The sequence below is a fragment of the Alligator mississippiensis genome, chromosome 16 (genome assembly GCF_030867095.1).
Source record: "Alligator mississippiensis isolate rAllMis1 chromosome 16, rAllMis1, whole genome shotgun sequence".
Classification (NCBI taxonomy): Eukaryota; Metazoa; Chordata; order Crocodylia; family Alligatoridae; genus Alligator; species Alligator mississippiensis.
In genome coordinates, this window is record NC_081839.1 from 61,199 (window position 1) to 88,120 (window position 26,922).

Here is a 26,922-nt window from a genome sequence, read left to right on the forward strand (position 1 = left end):
CCAAGCTGAAAAAAAGAAGAAGCGTGCAGGCAACGAAGGCTCTTTCCCACCCACCTCACAATTCTCCAGTTGCAGCTAGGAAATACTGTTGCAGCCCCACTGCACATTGTGATGGGACAAGGGTTTTCATGGGAGCCAGCATGGGAAGGCTGAGACAGAGGCTGACAGAGACAGCATGGTCATATGCCCTCCGGTGTTGGCCACAGGAGAATAAGAAGCTAATACGTGCTGATGCTGGAAGAGGTCCAAGTGCTCAACACCTAATCCAGGCACAGCAGGAAACAACAGGAAGTGTCTGGGTCTGGGCCACTAATATCAGCCTAGCCCAAGGCAGGCCATTGTTTTGCAAGGCGCCCTAGTAGTTCAGAGGCCAGAGCTGCAGTCACTGCAGGTGGTACCTTTGGACATGTGCAAGCAAACAACGTGCATCCAGTGAGAAACCAAGGCAACTAGTGGCACGTTGTGTTCCGTGAGGGTGTCCAAGGCAGGAACACGCGCTCACTTGCTGACGGGGTTGGCTCGGATCTTTTCAAGAGATTAGCGCAGGCCCCATAACCCTGTTTCTCTACAGCCAGCACAGGGACCCTTTGCAGACGTGTCAACTGTCGGGGGCCCTTCTACCCCAGGCATTTTGGAGCCCACTGTCACACTGAACCTCTTCACCAATAACCTGGTGCCAAGGACAGTTGCACAAGGACTAGCCTGTGAGAAAGGGCGGATCCACATCAGACACTTTCACACGATGTAAAACGCTCACACTGTTAACCATAACATGGATGACAGTAACAGGATCCTGCTCCCAGCCTCGGCCATTTTCAAGGCACCTAGACTAAGCTGCAGAAGTGCTGCTAAGCAGAAAGCTCAAAGCCTTCTTCTCACTGAACGCAGCATGAACCCCTGCAGATATGACAACTAACTTGGCCAGCAAATAAAGGAAGGGCCCGAGAGGGGAGTGGGCGGGGGCCTGACTCCTCGCCACTGCACACGCTACCAGGGAGACATGGGAGCACATGCCCCCCAGATTTGCACGTAGGGTGGTGGCAGGCCGCCCGCAGCATGCTGTATCTTCCCAGACTGCTGGCCTCTCCTGGGGTCCTCTCTGGCCCAGCAGGGCACACCCAGCATGGCAGGACACTCCAGGGTCGGGAGCATCATTGGCACTGCTGCGAGCCCCGCACCGCAGTGGCAAGGTGACCCCTGCCCACCAGCCAGCAAGGGTGGCAGCGTGGAGTTGCACTCCTTGGTTCCAATGAGCAGGCAGGGGGTGCCTCCCCACAGCAGCAGAGGGTTCACAACAGTGGTAACAAGCTTTGCTCTGCCCTGCCATGATGGCCACCGGGGCACGAGGGCAAGGTGCCCAAGACCACAGCAGGCAACCCCCATTCAGCCCCCCCCACCTCCCACAGGGACCAATCCAGCTGTGTAACCTGTGAAAAAGGGGAAGCCGGGCTCCAGGCTCTGCACTCCATTCAGGCCACAGCAACCACCGCCTTCCACATCTGGCAGACAGGCTCAGGTGCTGCTGTGGGGGCAAGAGCCTGCAGATCTGGGCCCCCAGTCAACTAGTTTGGGAGCGTCGGCACGACCAAAAGGGCTGTGGGTGGAGATTGAGGGGCTCCAGGAGGAGTGGGGGGACGGACCGACTGGAGCATATCACTGATGCTCATCACCGCAAAGCCAGGCAGGGGGACAGGTCCTCCTGGACCCGCGTCCCAGTGAACAACGGGGGCAGGGGGAGCTCTGATGTTCCATGATAAGAAACCCAGTCACATGCCAAGATTTATAGCTATTTAGAATTTATTTTATGATAGTGATTGAGTCACTGCTAGGATTTCCAATTTCTCTATACACACACACACACACACACACACACACACACACACACACACACACACACACACACACACACACTTCATTGCAATAACAGAACAAGGAGGGTTTGGGTGGGGGTTTAATCAGAGAACTTGTGATTTTTTTTTCTAAAAGAAAACCAGCATGCCTAGTAATAAGTTACAAAAAAACGATACTTTCCAAAAATTCTGGCTATAAGCTTGCCAAATTGTCCCAATCATAAAAGTGCTGTAGTCTTGTCTCTCAAAAGACTGAATGGTACATCCGGTTTTTAATAGCCTGCATCACCGAGTAAAAAACCCTCTACGTAAAAGGGTTCCATCGTACGCATGTGTAACTGTATAAAGGAAAGCCAGCTTCTAGCCTGCAAATCTTTTCAGTGCTAAGCAGCAACGGCCACAAATGTGGCACTGAATATGCTGAGATCGGTCATGGAAATCCTGGGTTAAACTCACTGCTAGTATCAAAAAGTTAAAAAAAATGTTCATATTTCTCCCCCATTCATACTCTCAGAAGCAATATCTGGGAATTTTTATCTGGAATGATTATACAGCAAAAGCTTTGTTAACTGCCATGAGTGGGGGGTGGGGGGAGCGAGCGTCTAAAATTTCTGGTTATCTCAGTCGGGTTTTCATCTTTTTGGAAAATCCCTGAAGAGCGGAGGGGAGGGGAGGGGAGATGGTGACAGCAGCAGTACAGGGTGGCAGGTGGCGGTGGCAGCCGCCACATGCAACCTTTCCCTCCCGCCTCCTGCGGCCAGCCAGGAACTCCCGTTAATAGTGTATTCCGGATAGAGAATGCTGGTTAACACAGCTTTTACTGTACTTGGGGGTCAAATGAGGCCCCTCAATGCAAAGCTGTATTCTGCAACTACTAAAGTACCAAGAGTCTGTATTAGTCCAGGGGAAGAGTCTTAGGGAGTCCTGAACCACCCTCACCTCTTTTTTGCTACACTACATTACACATCATTACCCCTCCTTCCACATTCTCTGAACCCAGAAACAGTTCAGTCTATCACATCAAGAGTAGCATGTCAGAAAAGATTCAGGGGAGCTGAGATGTATAGTCCAATGATGACATCCAGTGCTAATGAGGTGACTTCAGGTAAGAACAAAGGTCCCAGGCCCTGTGTTTCCCTGCTCTCTACAAAATGGGCCAGGAAATCCTTATCTCAGAGAAGTGGGCTGGAGTACAGAAATTTCAACCTACAAAATCCCCAAAGGCAAATATGTGGGATTCTGGAACTGGCCTCGAACCTGAAGGTCAGATTGCGAGGGGTCCTGGCACTGGCCCCCTAGTACTAAGTAAGTCTACGTATTCTTTGATGTATGTAGCCGCTCTGGCCAAAGGTCCCCGATTACTAACGTCCCAATAATCTGGTGTACATTTTATGGAGGAACTTGCTTTGCCTTGTCTTCTACTTCTCCAGAGACATCCTGGGTGTGACATGTGCATCTGATTATGCCGGGGTGGGCAACATATAGATCAGTGTCTGGATTTGGCCCACGGAGGGACTTTGTTTGGGACGGGGCGGGCCCTCGGTCCTACCCGACACAGGCGTTGTCCAGCCCATGATGCAACCTGCCGTCCCCTGCCCACACAGCAGGGCTGCAGCTGGACAGCCTGTCTAGCTCTGCCCCCATCCGCCCTGCTTTCAACTTGGCGGACAGGACTATCTCCAGACTACCCAGAACCCACGAGCACAGCCCCAAACCTGGCCTGCCCTACACATGCTCCAGAGTCGTCTACCCACCGTGAGCAGCAGGAGCAATAGCAGCGGCGGCCAAGCAGAAGCTGCTACTCAGCACGAGGGAACCGTGGCCCGACACACTTCTCAGCTGCCAGAACCTTCTTGCTGCAGCTGCTCAAAGCCAATGTCCAAACTGCCCTGCAGCTCTGCTAAGCTGCCACCGCTGCCCTGGTGGGCAGCCCAGACACGGCAGTGAGAAGCCGCAGGGCAGCCCAGGCGGGGACTCCTAATAGCTGCAGCAAGAAGGGCTTGGCCAGGGTGAACAAGAGGGGCCACATTTCTCCCACATGCAGTAGCAGTTTGTGCACTGCTGCTGCCACTCCTCAGCATGGGCAGGCACCCCAGAGAAAGTGCATGAAGGGCCAGGATCAGGAGCGTGCGTGCAGGTTTCAGCTGGTCCACCCTGGGCAGGGCGAGTTTGGAGTGGGCTCGGGGCAGGCCAGAGCAAGGGCTGGGACTGTGCACTATTGACAGTGGCGGGGAGAAGGCACTGGGCGCATGGGCTACAAGCTATTCAGAGTGGGCAGTGCTGATCAGCCCGCTGCAGCTCCCCAGAGCTGCCTATCTGGCCTGCAGGCCCAAATACCGGGCCGTGCTTGGCTTACAGCACTCTCCAGCATATACACAAAACAGTAGTAGAACAAGGAAAGGTGGAGGAAGAAAGGGGAACTGAGACGGATAAACAGCTGAGAGAAGCAAGGAGCTGGTGAGCAAGGAAGCTTTCTCCCCACTCTCCTGCAACTGTCTGAAGGAAGCCGGGAAACAGGGGTGCAGGCCTACGGCAGACTGGGACAGAACTGGGGATTTCTTGGGAGGCCTTCAGAGGAAGGATGAGACTAGGAGAGGCTGACACAGGCTGGCAGGTAGCACAGGGTCACAGGCGCTGGGTGGCTAACAAAAGGTGAAGCCTGCAGAGATCAAAGTGCTCAACACCTCACCCAGGAACAAGGAGGAAGAATACAAAGCCTGTGAGGTCTGGGCCCCCAGGATCCTGCGAGCCAAGGGGCAGGTCAGTGCTTTTGGAGGGTGCTAACAGCAGCTTGAAGCAAGAGCTGCAGTCACTACAGGAGTTACCACTGGAGCAGGGCACATGAACGATATGCATGCAGGCAGAAGCTTAGGCAGCTGCTGGTATGTTCTGTCCGCCGAGCGTGTCAAACTAGAATCGTGTACTCGCCTGTCACCCCTGGTGCCTTGGCAGTTTCCAAGGGATCCCCGCAGGCCCCGCACACCCGCCCGAGTGCCCCGAGTGACCCTTGCAGACACGACAGCTGCTGGGGGCCCTTCTGCCCCGAGTCCCGCTTCTGTCACGCTGCAGCCCCTCGCTGGCTGTTGGAAGTTGCTGGCTCTGAGGACGGGTGCACGAGAAGTAACTGCGAGCAAGGGCAGACCCACGTTAGACAGTTTCACATGGGTGAAAACACACGCACCGTTAACCGCACCACAGTGGATCAGATGACTGCCATGGGCCAACCCAGCCCAGTTCCAGGAAGGGTTCCCAAGTCACCACACAAATCACGTCATTTTTGGTTTAACACACAGTCCTACAAAAAAAGTTTCCAAATCACCATGCACTTTCCCTCATATGACACAAGCATATTTCCATATGCTTACCCATTCACCACAGATTTTCGCACAGGTCTCACAAAACAGCAATCGCAGAGAACAGTTCCCAAATCACGCTAAAATTACGGAGACATTTTTCTACGAACAAAATCACCGTATTTCCGGAGACATTTCCACAAACATATCTGAAATAACCAGTTTTCCAGACAAAACCCCTATATTTCCAAAGAAAGGTCCTACATGCCAGAACAAAAATCACATTTCTACACATTTTGCACAAATAAGTTCCTAAATCAGTCTAAAATCACCACACCATTTCCTACTAACTCACATTTGCACAAACAGCTCCTAAATCATCAGTTTTCCACACAAAATCACCATACTTCCACAAAACTTCCATCATCGCCACGCACAATCAGGTCTTTCACAAAAAAACTCCAAACATTTCCACAAAAAAGCTCCCAAATTCCCACAAAATTCTCCCAGTACAGTATTATCCCCAACCTTTCCACAAACACATCTCCAAATTACCACAAAATTACCATCTACACACCAAAAAAAAAAAAACACACCACACTTCCAGGGAAAAAAAAGGGAGGATACTCAAATCACCACACAGAACGAACCGTTTTGCACACGGAAACCACCACGTGCCCTCAAAAAGGCTTCCACATTCCCACACCATTTCCCTCACTCAGCACAAGCATATTTCCACACTTACCCAATCACCACAAGATATTCCACATGTCCTCCAACACACCCATTGCACACAGAAGTTCACAATTCACCCTAATATTACCACACCGTTTTCCACATACAAAATCAGCATATATTGTTTCCACAAACAACTCCCAAATCACCCAAATAACCATACTTTCACAAAAATTCCTTCATCACCATGCACATACAGGGCTTTCACAACCCCCCCCCCCCAAATATTTCCACAAACAGGCTTCCAAAGCCCCACAAAACTCTCCCAGTACCATATTATCTCAAACCTTGCCACAAACACATCTCCAAATTATTATAAAACAAAACGACCAACTTCCCACCCAAATAGTCACATTTCAAAAAAAAAAAAAAAAAAGCAGCTTCTGAGATCGCCACACAAAATGGCCTGTTTTCTACAGAAAAACTGCCACGTGCCCTCCAAAAGGAGTTCCAAATCTCCACAATTTCCATCACACAGCAGTATTTCCACACACTTACCCAATCACCGCTAAATACTCCACACGTCCCAGACCACACCAGCTGCACAAACAAGTTCATTAAACACCCTAATACTACACCATTTTCCACACACAAAATCACCATATTTCCACAAACAGTTCCCAAATCATCAGGTTTTTTCTCACAAAAATCACAGTATTTCCAAGAAACAAGGTCCACATGCGATCTATAAAAAATAATCACATTTCCAGATAAAGGTCCCAAATCCCCACAGGACTCTCCCAATGTCCCAATACATCCCCAAACATTTCCACAAAAACTCCTCCAAACCACCACACAAAATGACCAAGTTCCCACCAAAAACATCACGGCACTACCAAAACTCACCACACAAAGCGGCCGGTTTTCCACACACAAACCGCCACGAGCCCGCACACGTGCCACAAAAAAGGTTTCCAAATCCTCAGACGCTTCCCTTCATACAACATAACCATCTTTCCATACGCTTAACCGATCCCCACGCAGTTTTCCACAGGTCCCACAACACACCAGTCGCACCAAAAAAGTTCCTAAATCAGCCTAACATTACTACCCCGTTTTCCTTGCACAAAACCACCATATTTCCACAAACGGTTTCTAAGTAACCAGTTTTGCACAGAAAACCCTGTATTTTCAAGTAAAGGCCATGTACCACCACACACAATTAACAGTGGAAAGTGTTTTGGAGGCATTTTTGTGGAAATCACCACACAAAAAGACCACATTCCCACCACAACAATCACCACACTGACAGAAAAACGCTTCCCAGCTCACCACACAACGGCCGGTTTTCCACACACAAACCTCCTCGAGCCGACGCGGCTCCACGTCACCGCACGCGGGCACCTTTCCACACGGCCCCCCATGACTCTAAAACTCGTGCCAAGCTGGGGCCTCCTCACAAAACCTGGAACGCAAAATACTGATGCCGACTGTGCAGTGCACAAGGCTGCGAGTCCAGGGCTAGGCCATCTGGGAAGAAATAACAAGGTCTCCCTTCCAGCTTATCTTACTAGATTCACGATCATTTCAAGTAGGCTCCTACCTGTCTGGTATGTAACCCTGTGAAATGTCTATCTTTGATTAATAAGGATGGCAAATATTTCTTCTGCAATCAACTCGTGTTTATGTGCAGGAACAGACACTCTCCGTTTGGGACAGGTGCCTTCTCCCGATCTAGTTTGGTCTCTGTTGTTTTCTCGTGATTTACCTCGGTTTCCAAGGACACCTGGGTTTTTCCGGGTGGTTAATCAGTTTCTAGATATGTTCCAAACTGCATAGAAATGGATAACCTCTCGTCCCTGAGGAAGGTCATTCAGTGACTTGGATGAGGGGGTAAAAAGCACCTTATTCAAATTTGCTGATGACACTAAGATGTGGGGGGATGTGGGCACGCTAGAAGGGAGGAATAGGCTGCAATGGGACCCAGACAGGTTACGGGGGTCAGCAGATGAGAACAGGATGGGTTTCAACACTGACAAGTGCAAGGTGCTGCACTTGGGGAGGAAGAGCCAGCAGGATACCTACAGGCTGGAGAACTCCCTTCCCGTCAGAGCAGAGGCAGAAGAGGATCTTGGAATCGTTACTGATGCCTAAGTGAACATGGGCCAACAGTGCGGGGATGTGGTCAGGAAAACGCACCTTGTCACGCATCCGCAGCTGCATTTCGCGCAGGTCCAAGGAGGTGATCCTCCCCCTCTATGCGACACTGGTCAGGCCGCAGGTGGAGTACCGCGACCAGTTCTGGGAGCCGCACTTCAGGAGGGATGTGGACAGCATTGAGAGGGTTCAGAGGAGGGCCACCTGCATGATCAGCGGGCAGCAGGGCAGGCCCTACGAGGAGAGGCTACGGGACCTGAACCTGTTCAGCCTCCACAAGAGAAGGCTGAGGGCGGATCTAGCGGCCATTTACAAACTAGTCAGAGGGCACCAGCAGGCATCGGGGGAGTCCCCGTTCCCCCGAGCACTACCAGGAGTGACTAGAAACAAAGGTCACAAGCTGGCAGAGAGTAGGTTGACTAGACATCAGGAGGCGCGACTTCAGTCAGGTCGGCTAGGACCTGGAACCAACTTCCAAGAGAAGTGGTGCTGGCTCTTACCCTGGCGGTCTATAAGAGGAAGTTAAATGAACACCTTGCCGGGGTCATTTGGCCCCAGTACTTTCTCCTGCTATGGCAGCGGGTCGGACTTGATGATCTGCTCAGGTTCCTTCCCACCCTACCTACTACGAAACTGTTCCACTTGGAACTTTCTGATACCAATAATGAGCAGGTTGATTAACAGGCTGTTCTTGGCAATCACTGCTGGGGACTCTCTTGATTTCTACAACTAAAAGAAGACTTTGAAGATGCTGGACAAAGGGTATAACACAGCCGGTGAAACAGCTAACAGCGCGCACTTCAACAGTGAGAAATCTGTGACACCAACGGCCGCCGTGCCCAGCTTACTGGAGAAGCTGAAGAGAAACAGACCGCCTCTTCGACGCCCGTTTGGTGAGAAATCATCACCTTATAACTAATAACTGGACTTTGCTTTGGTTCGGGCTCACTTGACTTAGAAAGGCTTCATTTACTACAAGTATTCCATCACTCATTCAACAAGGTGTGGTGCCAATCCCTAGGTTAGTCCAGAATCCTAGGTTTCTATTTGCTAAAACACTGGCTCCCCCCTGGGTCCATCTGGCGCTGGGTCCTTCCCACCCGCACCGCCACCGCAACGCACGGCCCTGCTGCACCGGCCACCCCACGAGAGCGGTGACTGTTCACGAGCGGGGCGAGTACAAGGACCAAGGGCAGGTGGCGCGGAGGAGCGTCCTGGCAGCACCAGCTCCAAGGCTCGAGGAGGAAGCGGCCAGGCTACGGCAGCGCGCACAAAAAGCCCACGCACCCTGCACGCCGCTCCATGCTCTGCCCCGCACCTGCCCACGGGAGATCCCACCTGCAGCACCGCTGCCTTCGCTGGGCTAGTGTCGGCCTGGCACCCACAAAGGCCATGCACAGTACTTTCGGTCTGCTCCCCCCCGGCCCCCTCAGGGACTACCTGAACGTAGGGACGCGGAGCTACCGCTCCTGCCCGGAGCGCACAATGGCGCTGGAGCCGCGCTGCTGTTGGAGCGCTCCTGCTGCCTGCCGCGGGCACGGGGCCGACACCGGGATCCTGTCTCAGAGCAGTGCCCAGGGAGTGTGCGTACAGCCCACACCGTATTACACTGTGGGCACCCACCTCACACACGCTGCTCTACTGACCTGGAATCCTGGTTTTCCCTGATAAAAAATAGCTTATTTTCTGATAGGTAAACCTCTTTACTAATTCTCCCATAAAACCCCCAAAATCCATGATTTAAGTGAAAGGCCCCTCACTCCCCTGCACACCCTCCTCACCTCCCCAGCCCTTCCAGAGGGAGTCCCCCATTGCTGCTGCTCCTTCAGTGGAGCCAAGTCCAGCACCCCCCACCCACTGTCTGCCTGCTGCGGGCTCAGGTCGGGGGCGCCAGCTCCCCGCTGCTGCACGTACTTCCGAGGGACGGAGGGACCCATGCCCCGACATCTGTACATAATGGGCAGCAGGCTGCCAGCTGTGGGCTCCCAACATGCTGCCGTTCCCCAGGGCCTCTGCAGCCCAGCAGGTGACCCATGTCTGCAGGGAATGCCGGGGCCATGTACAGGTATCTCACTATTCGGTGGGAAGAGGAAAACACAGATCCCTGCTGGCGCAGAGCAGAGTTTTTTGCCCCTTTGTCTCCTGGCTGCAATGCCCAGCGTTAGTCACAGGGCGGCAGCACTGAGAGGCCTCCCCCCCCCACCCCCCGCCCATGCTCCATGCCTGGCTTGAAGGACCTGAAGCGGGGAGGACGCAGGGCCAATTTTGGTACCTGCCCTCGTCTCCTGGCCCGGGGAAAAAGCAATGGCAGCAGAGAGGAGCTCTAGGGCAACCCAGGTGCGGACTTGGGGCAGCTGCAGCAAGAATAGTGCGGCCACGCGGAAGCAGAGGGGCCAGGCAGTGGCAGCACAGACAGAGGAGGGAAAAGCAAAACAAAAACAGATGAACAGCTTATAGCTGACAGAAGCAAAGAGCAGGGGACAAAGAAGCATTCCCCCCCCTCCCCTACAACTCTAAAGGGACCTGGGGAACAGGGGTGCAGGCCTGCTGCAGACTGGGACAGGACAGGGGATCTCACGGAAGCCTTCTGAGGAAGCACGAGACTAGGAGAGGCTGACAGAAGCTCTCACGCAGGACACGGTCCCAGGGGCTGTGTGGCTAACAAGTGCTGAAGCTTGCACAGACCAAAGTGCTCAGCACCTGGTCCAGGCACAGGCAGGGAGAATACAAAATCTGTGGGGTCTGGGCCCCCAGCATCCTGCGAACCAACGTGCAGGTCACTGTTTGTGGGGGGTGCTACCAGCAGTTAGAGGCAAGAGCTGCCGTCACTGGAGGTGTTACCGCTGGAGCAGGACACGTGGACAATGTGTGTCCAGGCAGAAACCGAGTGTCCAGTGAGCGTGTCAAAGCAGAAACACGTACTCACCTGTCGTCCGTGGCGCCTCGGCTGTTGGCGAGGCAGCGCTGCAGGCCCCGCACACCCGTCTAAGTGCCCGGAGCGACCCTTGCAGACACGACAGCTCCTGGGGGTCCTTTGGCCCCAAGCCCCAGTTTTGTGGCTGCGGCTCCTCGCTGACACGCCGGCTCCAAGGACGGGGGCACGAGGAGCAGCCTGGGAGAAAGGCCAGACTCGCGTTAGACACTTTCACGCGAGTGAAAACGCACGCACCGTTTACCGCACCGCAGGGATAAGATGACCCTCACGGACCCGGCACAGCACATTTCCATTACGAGTTCTCACGTCACAGCACAAAAGGGCTGGTTTTCCACACAAAACCACCACATGCCCTGAAAACAAGTTTCCAAATCTCCACCCCGTTTCCCTCACACAACATAACCACCACACAGTTTTCCATCGGCCCCACAACACACCAGGCACACAAAAATATTCCCGTGACCCTAAAATATCCACCCAATTTTCTTCACACAACATCACATTTCCATACACATTTTCACAAACAGTTCTCAAATCATGAGTTTTCCACACACAGTCACAATATTTTTCAAAGAGTCGTTCATCACCGCACAGAATAATCAGTTTTCAAACAAACAAAGGAACACCCCCCCTAATTGCACACATTTCCACAATAAAGTTCCCAATCCCCAAGGAATTGTCCCGCTGTCGCCACATTTCCACAAACGTTTCCGTACAAACGCCTCCAAAACATCACACAAAATGGCAGGTTTCCCACGAGCCCGCCCCGGTGCAGACGACGCCCCGCAACACCCTCGCCCCGCCCGCGGTACCCCGCGCCGTGCCACGAGGCCGCGTTGCGTCGGGCGCCCCCGCGCCGGGAGCGGTGAGACGGCGCAGGCGCGGGGCGATTGTTGGAGGGAGCGGTCGGGCGGCGGCTCCCCGCACAAATCCTCCCGCAGCGCTGCTGCCTCCGCGGGGCAAGCGCCGGCCGGGCAGACACGAGGGTCACGCCCGGCGGCTCGGCCTGCTCCGCCCCGGACCCCACCCGCGCGCCTCCCTCACACGTGGGCGCTAGCACCGCCGCGCCGGGCGCTCCCGCCATGGGGAGCGCGATCTCCCGCACGTGGTCGCCGCTACATCCGGTCGCAGAGCCATCAGGCGCACGCGGACAGCTGAGCGGGGCCGCTGGGGATCGGAGCCGGACCAATCGGCGCACAGAAGCCCGCACACCACCCTCCAGACCCCGGTAACCAATCAGAATGGGAACAATGAACTCATTCTCCTGGTCCCGCCTCCCCCGGCACTCCAATCAAAGCGAAGGGAGGAGTGGTCATGACTCCGCCCAAGAGGCCACTCCACCCAATCGCTGCACGCCTCATGTTGGCCAATAGGAACACGAGCCTCCAATCCTGGCTCGGCCTTGCTGCGCTCCCCGGCCCTGAATCCACATCCGTGAATCACGTGTCCGCCGCGGGCTCTGCCCGACTTACGCCCCGCACGAGGGGGCCTGTGGTCGTCTTCTCTCTCTGCCTTTATCTCCTCCCTGCCTAAGCAACAGGTCCACGGCCGGAGCTGGGTTTTTTTTCTCTCTGTCTTCATGATTTGGCTGCAAAGCCCAGGTTCAAAAGAAAGGGAGCAGCATACGACACGTTTTTATTTTTTCTGGCTTGAAATCCCGGCTGCTCCGGGAGAATACATTAATATCTATATCCCGATCCCCACCTATAGAGACAGAGTGAGAGAGAGTAACAGGATCACATACAAACATATCCTTATTGGATACATGTCTTTACAGTTTCAGGTTTTTCAAAGTAAGTATGCAATAAATGACACGGTCAGGTGAATCCTGCTTTCAGTATTACCTTATTTTACACCAAAGATCCCAAACTCTCCCGTACAATTGAATTGACGTCTCGTGGTGCTTCAAACAGTCCTTCTTGGGGGCCCACGTGCACCCCCTTAGACCACCACCCAGCATGACGAGGAGACAGGGAGGCTACGCAGGCGGGAGTAGGAGAGAAAAGGGCACTGGGACAGACACAGCTTCACGCTTCAACACCAGCCTCAGAAGAGAGCCTGACAGGCCCCGCAGGGCGGGGAACGCAATCTCCCTCCCGCCCCGCCGTGGCCGTCAGAGCAGCCTGCCGCAGCGCTCCGCGACCGCTCGGGTGCCCGGGCCAGCGGAGGGCGTTCCCCTGAACCCGCCTCCGTCAGCAGAGGCCAATCAGAGCAAAGAAGGGCGGAGCGGCCCTGATCCCGCCCAAGTGGCAACTCCACCCAATCGCCTCATGTCTTAATATGGCCAATGGAAACGCGAGACTCCGATCCCCGGCCTGCCGCGCTCCCCGGGCTGGGATCAATGTCCCGGGAATCGTGTGCGCGCCCCGGGCAGCGCGAGCCCGCCTGGCCCCGGCCGAGCGAGCCACGTCTTTTTTCTTTTCTCCCTGCCTTTATCTCCCGCCTGCCTGAGCTACAGGTGCGCGGCTGGAGCCGCTTTTCGTGCTCTCGCTGCCGCGCAACCCAGATTAAAGCACAGGGAAGTAGCGCAGGGGAATATTTTCTTTTCTTTGGCTTGAAAACCCAGCTGCAGCGCGCAGGTTGAAGCGCAGGGAGGGCGGCACGGCGCCGGCTTTGTTCCGGGCCCTCATCTCCGGGCTCCAAGCGCCGCTCCAGCCCCAGGAGGGCAGCACAGAGCCGCCTTTATTTCCTCTGCCCTACAGCCGGGCTGCAGGGCCGCGGGTGAGCCACAGCACGGCAGCGCGGAGCTGGCTTGTTCCCGGCGATACCTCCGCGCTGCGATGGCCACAGGAGGGCAGCACTCAGCAGGGATTTCCCCTCCGTGCCTTCATCTGGCGGGTGCTGCGCCCACAAGTGTATTTCTGACGCGCGCTATGGGTGCACAATGCCCCTGTTATAGATGTATGAGCTGCACTTATCACTGTAGGTCTGGACGACAACTATCTCGATTTCCCCTTCTGTAAACAGTAGTGGGTTCACTGCCAATTATGGCACCTATCCCCCACGCACACGCACACCCTTATTACACACATCGCTGTACAAATTCAATTTCCCAAAGTAAGCACACAACGATTAACACTGTCACTTCAATCCCCTCGGCTCAATATTTTACTTCATTTACAGCGATGTTCCCCACTCTCCCCTAGACTTGAAGTGATCCCTTCCGCTTCTCACTGAACGGGCTTTTCTTTTCTCCTTCAAAAAGGGGAAACTCCGTGGAAATCTTGCTGGCAACGACACAGGTCGGAACGGAGCCCGCCAGGCAGCAGCGGTCCGGAAGCGGGGCGCGCGGCTTGGGGCAAAGGGGGACACCGCCCCCCACTTCCCCGCGGCACACGCCTGCGCCCGGCCAGCTGAACGGCTCCGTTGGGGACAGGAGTCGGACCAATCGCCACTCCTCTCACTAATCCAATACAGCCAATCAGACTGCGGATAAGGCGGGCGAGTCCTGGACCCGCCTCCTGCGGCTGCGGCTAATCAGAGGGAACAAAGACAAGGTCCGCTTAGGTCTGACCCCGCCCACACAGCCCTGTCAGCCAATCGCCGCACTCCTGATAGCGACCAAAGGAAACGCGAGACGCCGAACCGGGCTCCGTCGCGCCGGGATCCCTGTCCCGGGATCGTGTGTCCGCCCCGAGCAGCGCGAACCCGGGTTTGTTCCCGGCCCTCATCTCCGGGCTCCAAGCCCCGCTCCGTCCCCAGACGGGGAGCGCGGAGCCGGGTTGGGGGCTCATCGCGGCCACAGGAGAGCTTATTCTCCACCTGCACGTGCTGGGTGCATGTCCCGACCGGACCACAGGAGGGCAGCACCGAGCCCCCGACAGAGCTCCGCCGTGCTCGGACGCAACCACAGGAGGGCAGCACTGAGCCGGGACTTTCTTCACACAGTTCGGCTGCACAGGATACCTATTCTGTCTGTATTAACTACAGCCACTAGGAGACGGTTATACACAAGTATGACGGGTGAATATCTATATCACTATCCCCGTGTACAGAGACAGACGGATAGTAAGAGGACCACTGTGTTAAGTATGGTGTGTATTATACATACACACCCTTAATGGATACATCACTGTACAGATTCAAGTTTTTCAGAATAAGTACACAATGAATAACACCATCAATTCAACCCCATTTTCACTATTATACTATTTTACACAAGAAATCCCAAACTCCCCGCTGGCACTGAACTGCTGTCCTGTGGTGCTCTCTCAACAACAGGTTTTTCATTTCTTTTTCTCTTTAAAAAATGAATATTTGGCGTTTTGCAAGGTGGTCTCTAGAGAGGCTGCAGTATCAGTCCAGAACCAAACGGTCCTTCTTAGGGGTCCATGTGCACCACCTCCCAGCATACCGAGGAGACAGGGTGGCTACGTGAGCGGGAGGACGGAAAAGGAGCACCGGGACAGACAAACAGCTTCAAGATAAGAGAAATAAGGAGCGTGGGAGCAAGGAAAGCTCTTCCCCACTGGCTTTGCAACTCTCCCCTGGCAGCTGGGAAATAGTGGTGGAGCCATGCTACAAACTGGGATGGGACAAGGGGTTTCATGGGAGGCTTCCAGGACAAGTGGGAGTCAGAGGCAGACAGAAATATTAGGCTCACAGGCCCTGTGGTGTTAGGCACAGGAAAATGAGGCCTGTGTGAAATTAAGTTTAACCAGGTCTCTTACTTGACTAAGAGGAGAGACGAAGAGAGAAAGAGAAGAGAAAAAGATGCTGATGCTATGTGTTTCAAAATGTTCTCCAGTAAGAAAAAAACCTTTGTGCCTTGTTTTGTCTTAAGATATTAAGCTCTGTTAACCTCCTTCTTTCCCTTGAACCAGAAGCTGATAACTGTTCCCAAAACAGTGTTTTTTTTCTGAATAAGTAAACTGCTTGTGTGTGACAAATGAATGATCAACTTCTTTCTGTTTCTTTCAAGGTTGCTTTGTCTAAACCCTGCATCTTTTCTCGCTGTCTGAAGTATAAATACGCTTATAAACTTGTAGAGGTCAGAGTTCCTTTGAGAACCCTCCTTGTAGTCACTTGTATAGCTCTAAGTAAACCAAGACGGCTCTGCCAGTTCTGATACAACTACAACGCAAAGTTTAATGTCTTCCACACCTGTTTTGCAGCAGCCCACACAGGGACCTGTTGCAAACGTGACAGCTGTCGGGGGCCCTTAAACCCCAGGCCTGTAGGAGCCAATGGTCATGCTGAACCTCCTCTCCTACAAGCTTGTTCCAAGGACAAGCGCAGAAGAACTGGCCTGTGAGAAAGGGAGGATCCACATCAGACACTTTCGCACAAGGGAAAATGTTCATACTGTTAACCATCAATCCGTTAACCATGGATGAGGATAAGATGACCCAGCTGCCGGCCCGAGCCTGACCCGTTTTCAAGGCATCTACGCTAAGCTGGAGAAGTGCTGCAAACAGAAGGTCCAAAGCCTTGTTCTGACTGACTGCAGCATGAACCTTTGCAGATGTGACAACTAAGTTGGTCAGCAAGTAAAGGAAACGATCAAATAATTAAACAAAGCACCAGGCCTAAAAGGAGCTAAGGAAAGTCTATACATTAAAATGATCCACATATGCAACATTGTAGCTTTATCCTTAAGTAGTAGTGTCACAACCCAAAGTTGTGATTTGTTGTTTGCGTGTGCTTCGGCACCGCTAAATTATTTTTCCCGCTAAATTGCAGCTTCCTTGCACGGTGGAGTTCTTTGCTGCGGGAGAGAACCCCGGTGCAACGAGATGTTTCCCGACGATTTGTAGCTTTCTTTGCACGGTGCATTCCTTTTTGCATTTGAGAAATGCTCGGTGCAAAGAGTTCCCGCCATTTGTATTTAGATCTGCGCCACGTTATTGGCCGGCTCTAAATGTAGGCACACGCGGCGGCTAGCTATCGGCCTGCTAGCCGTACAAAAGCCTTGGGTAGTTTCCGCCCAAGTCGGAGAGCAAGGAAAGAAAAAACGCACCCGGAGGGAGAGAGGAGGAGACTTCGCGCTGTGTGAAGCTCTCTAAGCGATGTGGACCCTTACGGACCCAACGCGCCTTTCTTAACCAGGCAACAGAGGTCTAAACAGCCTCTGGCCTCTCCCCGTTGCCGAGCGCAATCCTAGACGTATCCCTATCCTATATACCCAATTTTCGAACCCACGGAGTCTTAACAGCTCTGGGGACCTGGGAACCGAATAACAGAACCCACGGAGCTTCAGTAACTCCGAGGGAGCAACCAAGTTTCTCGTAATCCTCCAACGGGGATTCGAGCAGGAGCTGTGCCTGGAAAGCTGTCCAGCCTACACCACTAACATCTTTTGGTTTAAGTAAATAATCTTTTCATCAACCATTACGCTTCCGTGACTAATTCTAGCGTGCGTGTACCCCATTGCCCCGCGGTTTTCCCCGGCCCCGCGTGCCCGGGCTGCTGGCCACAGTCCGCGTGCGCAATGACGGGTCCGGCTCGCCCCCGGCCCGCACAAGTAGTAGTGGTAGCAACTGATGTAACTCAGCATGCATCTATAAATATTGGCATAGGCTGAAGGGAAATTTGGAGAACTCAACCAATTCAAGAAAACTTGCTGCCAATCTGTGCCCCCCCCTCCTGAGTTTCCCCAGCCAATGTAAGTGAGCACCTATGTTGTGTGGTTGTGGATAGGCAGCTAGACTTTGGAGTAAAGGTTTGTTCACCTGTTTCAAGGTTTAAACAAAGAAAAGGTGGGGCTATAGACTTACTTCTGCCTCTCTTATCAGCAGCCTACCCACAAGGTTACCTGTAATGTAGATAACAGGAGGCAGGGGTGGCAAGAGGGAGGGGTTTGCAGGGTGATTCCTCCCATAGGCTGTAGATAGAGTCAGTGGCTGACAGGCCACATGGAGTCTGGCAAACTATGCACCTAGCAGAAGCCTGACTTATGCATGACATGTACAAGTCATGGGTCTGGGGGGCACCCTGGCCCTCCCGTGGCCGATTGCCAAGCCAGGGGAGCACGGGGGGGGGGGCGGTCTGCACATCCTCCAGACAACACAGAAGTAGTCCCTGTCTACTTCCAGGTTCGGCACCGAGCACATGGAGGGCCACCCCCCACTCCTGTGGGAAGCTCCATGCACCCCAGCATCCACAAGCCGCACTGGTACCTTGAGGTATATAGACAGAGCTTTAAAAGTTTTTTCTATTTCCGAATAAGCATCAAATCTTCAGATTCGGCCAAATTGAATCGGAGACGGTGATCCCAGTCAATGAATCGAATCGCTGTCCCCGATTTGGGCCGAATCCAAATCGGATCAGGCCCACTTTGCACTCCCCTAATGAGCAGTGCTCCTCCATCTCAGAGTTGTATTTTTCCCTAGGGACAGAGGCCCCAGCTAAATGACATCTCCCAAGTCCACAGGGAAACTGGTTCACTCCCATTCCCAAGCTTTTGCTGAGACACATCTGCACGACACCTATCAGAATTGTAATATTATAACAGCCCACGTCTGTCTGTCCATAACGCTTTAGTCACGCTCCAATTGGCTGACAGAGAGAGGTCTCCAAGCGTGGGGGAGCGCCATCACGATTCCGAAGCTGCGCGGAGGACTGTACAGAGGGTGGCGGAGCCGAGGCCCCCGCCCAGCTCCGTGCAAGAGGCAGAACAGCGTCAGCACGGGGCGTTAGGTGACGGCACTCCATCCGAGCCCCCTCTCCCCCACCCCGCCTTACTTGACGGGCAAGTGGCTAGTACTGATTATACAAACCCACATATAAATATTACGTGTAAATAAAGGGAAACTGTAGAAGGACCTTGGCAAAGTGGAGATGACCTGCTGTTAGCCTCCTCCTCCCTCCTGCATCTCCCCCAGATGGCAGAGGTGAGAATCTGTATCTGTGCTTTGACAGGTTGCTAGGCAGGTATACAAAAAAGTGCCTGTTCTCATGCCTTGAGGTGTAATCACCGTAAGGGCAGGTTACCACCCCGTCTCTTGCCTCTTTACCCCATTTGAGCTGTTGTAATCTGTTACCTGCTAAGAGGGACTGGAGCATCACTAGGAAATGTCAACGTGATGTCATTTCATGTACAAAAGGGGTAATCAGCGGGGATCCAGGTTTTCCATTCACCAGAACTGAAAAAGACCTATGGGTTATGATCAACCACAAAATGAACATGAGCCACCAATGCAACCTTGTGGCTGGGAAAGTGCAAAACACTCTGGCATGCATCACCCGATGGCATCACGAGCAAGACCGAGGATGTCTCCCTGCCGCTCTACTCAGCATTGGTGAGGCCGCACCTAGAGGACAGCGTTCAGTTCTGGGCGCCACACTTCCAAGAGAGATGTCGAGAAGCTGCAAAGAGTCCAAAGGCGGGCCCACACAAATAATCAGAGGTCTGGAAAACAGACAATACAAAGAAAGGCTGAAGAACGTGAGACTGTTCAGCCTGGAGGAGAAAACTTAGGGGGGGGGGACTTGGTGGCAGCTTTTAAGTACATAAAGGCGTAAACTTCAGGGCCTAAGAGAACATCCATTATTTTTCATTAGTGACTCCAAGATAAATATGAGCCACCAATGCCAGACTGCAGTCAGCAAAGCCAACCGCACCTTGTCGTGCATACAGAGATGCATCTCAAGCCGGTCCAAAGAGGCAATACTCCCCCTCTACGCAATGTCGGTCCAGCCTCAACTGGAGTACTGGGTCCAGTTCTGGGCACCGCACTTCAAGAAGAACGCAGCCTGCCTTGAGAAGGTTCAGAGGAGGGCCACCCGCTTGGGTGGAGGGCAAAAGGGCATGCCCTATGAGGAGAGGCTGAGGGACCTGAACCTGTTCAGCCTCAGCAAGCGAAGGCTGACGGGGGATTTGGTGGCTGCCTACAAACTCGTTAGGGGAGATCAGCAGGAAATAGGAAGAGCTCTATTCTCCCCAGCAGCACCTGGGGTGATGAGGAACAATGGCCAGAAGCTGCTAGAGAACAGGCTCAGGTTAGAGATTAGGAGGCACTATTTCACTGACAGGGTAGCTATGATCTGGAACCAACTTCCTAGGGAAGTGGTCCTTGCTCCTACCTTGGGTAAATTAAAAAAGGTTGGATGAATGGCTGTCTGGGGTCATGTGATCCCAACGTACGCTCCAACCAGTGAAGTTAGACTAGATGATCTAGTCAGGTCCCTTCTGACCCCCAACTACTACGAAACATATGTTCACCAAGGCACCCCAAGGGAAGACTAGAAATAATGGTGCTAAACTGATAGAGGATTGCTTCAGCTTAGACACAAGGACAAACTTTATGGTTCGTGTCCAGAGTCTGGAACAGACTCCACTCAGACTGGTCGTGCACCTCACTGCACACACACCTCAGCAGTCTTTCCTGCCTTACAGCAGCAGGGCTGGAGCCAGTGACATCTGAGGTCTCTTCCAGCCCCTAACTTACATGAATCTATGAAGCGCCCCAGCAGCGCCAAGGGGGCTGTGGCTGGCAAGGGAGGGGCAACAGTATGGCCAAGGCAAGCGCATATCAGGACTGCTCAGTGCCACAAAGCCGTGTGAGGGGGGACACCAGCTCCTGGACCCACAATCTGGTGAAACAAGGGAGCAGGAGGCGCTCTGATATTCCATATCATATTCCACCATATTCCAACACGAAATCAAACACCAAAATGAATAGGTATTCACAATTTCGTTTATTCTACTGATTATGGCACTAGTAGGATTCAAAATGCTTTAAAATTATGAAGACATCAATAAGACATAGTGTTCAACTCATACCTATATACATACGCACACACACAAACACACAAGCATTTTTAAATCATGGAAAAACATAGATGCTGGGGCTTTTCACCAGAGCTTTTGTGTTTTATTTTTCTTACCTGAGAAAACCAGGATCCCTCGCAATCAGTAAAGGAATTCCAACTTCACCAAAATTCTCTAACGTTGTAAAAAACTCCCAACCATAAAAGGGCTGTAGTCTTGTCTCTCAAAAGACCCAACAGTACCTAGCTCTTGATAACATGCATCGCTTAGTAAAAACCCCTCTATGGGAACGTTTCCATCGCACACAGCTGAAACTGTCTAAAGGACAATCACCTTGTAAACTGCAAGCGATTCCAGTGCCAAGCAGCAAGGGCGAGAAATGCGGCACCGGATATGCTGACATTAGCCAAGGAAATCTTGGTTTAAACTTACTGCTAGTAGCTAAAAGATTTTAAAAAATGGACATACTCCTCCCCCATTCATACTCTCGGAAGCAATATCCGGGAAGTTGTCTCCTTAATGATGATACGTAGGGGTCAAACAGCAAGCCAAAATGCCAAGTCATATTCTGTAACCACTAACTCCAACCCAAACCCTAGGCCTACCCTGGGTGTTGGGCACATAATGGTGAGCGGCCAACAAGGGCCTAAGTTTGCAGACAACAAAGTGTTCAAAAGCTGATCAGGGCACAGGGAGGGAGAATACAGAGTCTGGGCGTCCAGGCCCCATTATTCTGTGAGCCAACAGGCAGGTGATCGCTTTTGGAGGGTGCTACCAGCCACAGGCGACTGGTAGGGGGGGCAGAGAGGGGCCCGTTCCCCGACTCGGCACCGCTCAGGGCGAGGCCGTTTTCTCACTGTTCATGCTGGCAGCGTGATGGGGGGTGGAGGGGGCACGAAGCCACAGCACACAAGTATAGGAGCAGATATGAAACCTTTGTCCTGCACCATGGCCCGCCAGTAAATTGTGCCGGTCCCACACTCACAAGGCGCCAGTCACCCCTGCTACCTGCAGTCAGAGGCAAGAGCTGCAGGCATTACCGTTGGAGCAGGGCACACAGATGATGTGCCCCCAGGTAGAAGCCTACGCGATTGCTGGTGCGTTTTGTCTGCTGAGCGTGTCAAAGCAGAAAGACCTACTCACCTGTCGCCCCTGGGACCTTAGCTGCTTCCAAGGGAGGGTGCAGGCCCCGCACACCCGTCTGGCTGCCCACAGTCACCCTGGCAGACACCACACCACACCACACGACACGTCCCGGGGGCCCTTCTGCCCCAAGTCCCGCTCCTGTCACGCTGCGGCCCAACGCTGAGACGCTGGCTCCAAGGACGGGGGCACGAGGAGGAGCCTGCCAGAAAGGGCACACCCTCCTTAGACACTTTCACGCGAGTGAAAACGCACGCACCGCTTACCGCACCGCACTGGAGGAAATGACGCCCGTGGGCCGGCCCAGCACATTCCCATGAAGAGTGTTGAAAGAAATCCCCGCGCAAAATGACCAGTTTCCCACACAAAAGCCATCACGTGCCGTCAAGAAAGGTTTCCAAATGCCCACGCCATTTCCCTCACACACCAGAACTGCATAGGCCGACATTTCCCCAATCCCCACACACTTTTCCACAGGTCCCACAACACGCCAGTCGCATACAAAAGTTCCTAAATCCCCCTACATTATAGATACAGATATACGGAGCGGTAGATATATATAGAGATAGATATCTGGAGGTATATAGAGCTCGACATATGTAGAGCTGTAGATATATGACGCTGGAGCTATACAGAGCTGAAGAGATACTGAGCTGCATATAGATATACAGGTCTAGATATATGAAGCTGGATCTGTTCAGAGCTGGAGATCTTCAGAGCTCCACATATTGAGACCTGGAGATATTCAGGAAGGGAGATATATAGAGATGTAGATCTAGGAAGCTTGAGATGTGCAGAGCTGGAGATAGACAGGTAGATACAGAAAGCTGGAGCTATTCAGAGCTGGAGACATTTAGACCTGGAGATATGCAGAGCTGGAGATATTCAGAGAGGTAGATATATAAATATGTAGAGGTATGAATCTGGAGATATGTAGAGCTGTAGAAATAGAGAGATGTAGATATATGAAGCTGGAGATATTCAGAGCTGGAGATATATAGAGATGTAGGCCTACGAATCAGGAGATACCTAGATCTGGACATCTATAGAGATGTCGACATACGAAGCTGGAGTGATTCAAAGCTGGAGATATTCAGCGAGGTACAGATATAGAGATGGAGATCTATGAAGCTGGAGATATGAAGAGGTGGAAATATATAGACAGGTAGACATAGAAAGCTGGAGATATTGAGCGCTGCAGTTATTCAGAGCTGGACCTATACAGAGTTGGAGATATTCCGAGGTGAAGATATTAATAGCTGGAGATATTCACAGGTGGAAATATTGATAGATGGAGATATTCAGAGCTGGAGATATTCAGAGAGGTAGATACATAGAGATGTAGATATATGAAGCTACATATCTACAGAGCTGAAGATATAGTGACCTGGACACAGATATACAGGTAAATATATGAAGCTGGAGCTCTTCAAAGATGGAGATATGCAGAGAGGTAGATACATAGAGATGTAGATATATGAAGCTGTAGATAAACACAGCTGAAGAGATACCGAGCTGGATATATATATACAATATATATGTAGATACAAACACAATACACACGCACACACACACACACACTATATACACACACAATATATATATATACACACACTCTCTATACACTATCTATATATCTATCTATATAAAGACACAGTCTCTCTATATATATACACACACACACAAACACTCTCACTCTATATATATGTACACACACTATACACACACACACTATATACACACACACAATATATATATATATACACACACTCTATACACTATCTATCTAAAGACACACTCTCTCTCTCTATATATACACACACTATATATATATATATACACACACTCTATACACTATCTAAAGACACACTCTCTCTCTATATATACACACACACACTATATATATATACACATATCTACACACTATATATATATATAGACACACACTATACATACACACAGACACACAGACACACAGATAGACTTATGTAGCTGGAGAGATTCAGAGCTCGAGATATTGAGGGAGGTAGATATATAGGAATGTAGATATAGGAACCTGCACTTATACAGAACTTCAGATATTTAGACCTGGAGATATTAAGAGATACAGAGATTCAGAGCTGGAGATATACGGAGATATATATGGGGGCGGCGCGGAGGCGATACCCCGCGCTCTCGGGGTGCGCGGCAGGCCGCTCCCGTCTCCGTTACCTGCACCTCTTCCCGTGCAGAGGGAGCCCCGGCCGCAGCGATGCCGGGCACCGAAAGCGACGGCCCTTATTTCAGAGAGAGACAGACAGTAGCAGGGTTTCTTATGGCCTGTGCTCTCGCCGCACGGCGCACGCACATGGACACGCACCGCGCTACTGAACCCCTCTCCACGCACCGCCCGCACCACGAAGGACACTGCCGCTGCCGCTGCCGCTCCCGCCCGCTCGCGGACGTTTCCTGTCGCACGGCGCGGAGCCCAGGGCAGCGGGCAGAGCGCTCCGGGGCGCGGCGGCCCGAGCCCGGCACAGGCCGAGTCCCGCTGCAGGCGCATCCCGCCGAGCCCCGCTCCGCTCCGCTGCGGCCGCCCTGGACCTGCGTCCCTGAGCCAGGGCCCGTGCCCTCTGCCCTGGCCGGGCCACTGCCTCCGACCCGCCCCGTGCCCGCAGCCGCCGCTGCCCCGCCCCCGCAGCCAAGCCGGTGAAAGGGGCGCTGAGGACCGGAGCCGGACCAGTCAGGGCACAGAAGCCTGCACGCTCCCCTTGCAACCGCCCACATCCCGCGCCACCGCAGCCAGGCCGGGGCCGCTTCCCGCTGTAGTGCTCCCCCGCCACGCCAGAGCCTGCCCCTGTGACGGTCCAGGCCCCCCGGCGCGGAGGAGAGGCATCTTCTCTTTGGGCTTCGGCTTAAGATGCTCAAATGCTAGGTGGGTGTAACTCAGCCGACAGGGGGAGAGTTGTACCTTATAGGCTACGTTGATCAACAGCCCCTACTTAGTCAAGTGCGTAGTTGGTTCAATGGTTAAAAGATATCCATGCCCTCCCTCCAGCCCAAGGGCCTGGGACATGTGCTGACTGTCGCTGACTTAACATTTCCCTAATACTTAAAGTAATACATTTAAAAATATAATTTATTTTTTCAACTAAAAAGGGATTTTAAAACTTATATGAAATAGGTTTGGCTCCCCCCGAACTCAGCAGCCCCTCAGGGATGACTTAGGTAGAGATGGCTGAAAGCTTACGGCCATCACATTAAACAGCCACGGGGGACGGTAGCTGGACTTAACTCACGAAAACCCAGAGACGCCAGGGGATCCACACACTCGGTCTCCTTCTTGCAAGGCAACAAGTGCATCGTCCCGCTGCCGTGACCCAGCCCGCTAGAGAAGCAGCACCCACACCACGCCATCAGAAATAGCAAGACTTGTACTAAAGGCACAGAGAAGAAGGTCTGAAATACCTCAGCTGGAAACACACTAACAAGCTCACAAGTTTCCTGAGCATTTTATTTTTATTGGTACCATGTTTTTCTTTTGAGAAAAGGGGCAGTTGAATTTCAACAGATTATACCCAAGCACCGCACAGTTACTGTGCCTCATTTTTTAGTCCTTCAAATAAATCGAGACTGATTTTCCCACAGCGCATTGACAATTGTAAAGCGATGACTGGGAACCACCTTAGAGTCTTTTACCATTTGTAAATCCAACAGGAAATATTTGCATTGAGCAAGTAAGAACACACATCAGATCGGCAGACAGAACGAAAAAGTTTATTCCTTCAGCCAGATCTCAGTAGGAAAGGAAAAGGACCAAATCTTCTCCGCGTAGAAGAGCACCAGCCACAAGGTAGACAGTTTTTAGACCATTTATTGTTGACTGTGCACATCTTAGGCCCACCTGCTTCCTACTGGTTTGACATGGACCATGCCAACTACCTTGAGGATCATTTGGACAGAGGACAAAATCTTTGTCCCCGTGGAGCTGGAGATTAACACTGTCAAACACCCGCAGAGCCTTAATTTACAGACGCAAACAAATTGCACCATAAACAGCCTCAAATTGGCCCTGCAAGCTACAGCCTAAGCAAGCTACAGCCAAGCCACAAACAGAACCGAGCACAAACCTGTGTTCCTACACTAACACCGAGAACCGCTCAACAACCCAACCAAGAACGCCCTACACGCTGCCTTCAGTCACACCTATTCTGATCCACCGCTTCACTGGCAAAGCCAAACCGCCTGCGAAACCCGTGACAGCTGCATATCAATACACACAACTAGCACAACGCCTCAGCCTCCTTGCACACAACCTGCAAAACCCTTGACTGCTGCATATCGATATGCACGACTAGCACAAAGCCTCAACCTCCCTGCACACAATCGGGGCCAACCCAAGACTGAATGCACGGTGCAACTTGAAGCGTGTGGCTGCTTGCTCCTCCTGGGTGTGTGAAAGTGTAGATGCACTCAACAGCCTCCATCTGTCCTTCTCTGAGCAGACATTAAGCATTCCCCTTCCTCCTGCCCACCCCGACCCACACTTCTTGTTCCCCAGCTTTCTTCTGCTGCTTCTGTTCCTTCTTCTCCAGCTGCCCTTCGGGGACCTGCAAGAGTACACAAAACAGAAGTGGGGTCAGCTAGCAATGAATTGCACACCCCTGTAGAAGGCTGTAGCTCTCAGTGCCCATTGTACACTCGAGCTTGATGTCGTTTAAAACCAAGGGGGATGCGACATACCTCCTGTTAAGTAAATGACAAATACCCCCAGTCTTTACAGAAACTCTCTTACTTTTGCCTCCGGGTTGCCTGGCATGGTTTTCTGCCCCGGTTATCAGTTAACTGCTATTAGTTTGCCGTCTTCTCTGCTTCCCCTTATGGGGGCAGAAAGAAGGAACGAAATGGGATGTCAGTCAGCATGGTGGAAGATGCGTCTGCAGAACCCAACTTCTCCCCCTCTTTTACCCTTACCTGGACCTGCGGCCGCTGTCCTCTGTCCGCGGAGATGGGGGAGGCAGACATCCGGGCCAGCCAGAAGCTGCGTGCGAAGGCCAGGGCTCTGGACAGAACTGCTAGGGCGGCACCAGGAACGGTGACCGCCAACACCAGAAACCCTGCTTACAGGGCGGCGCTCCCGGCACACAGCTGGCTGCTGGGGCATGAAGCCCAGAGAAA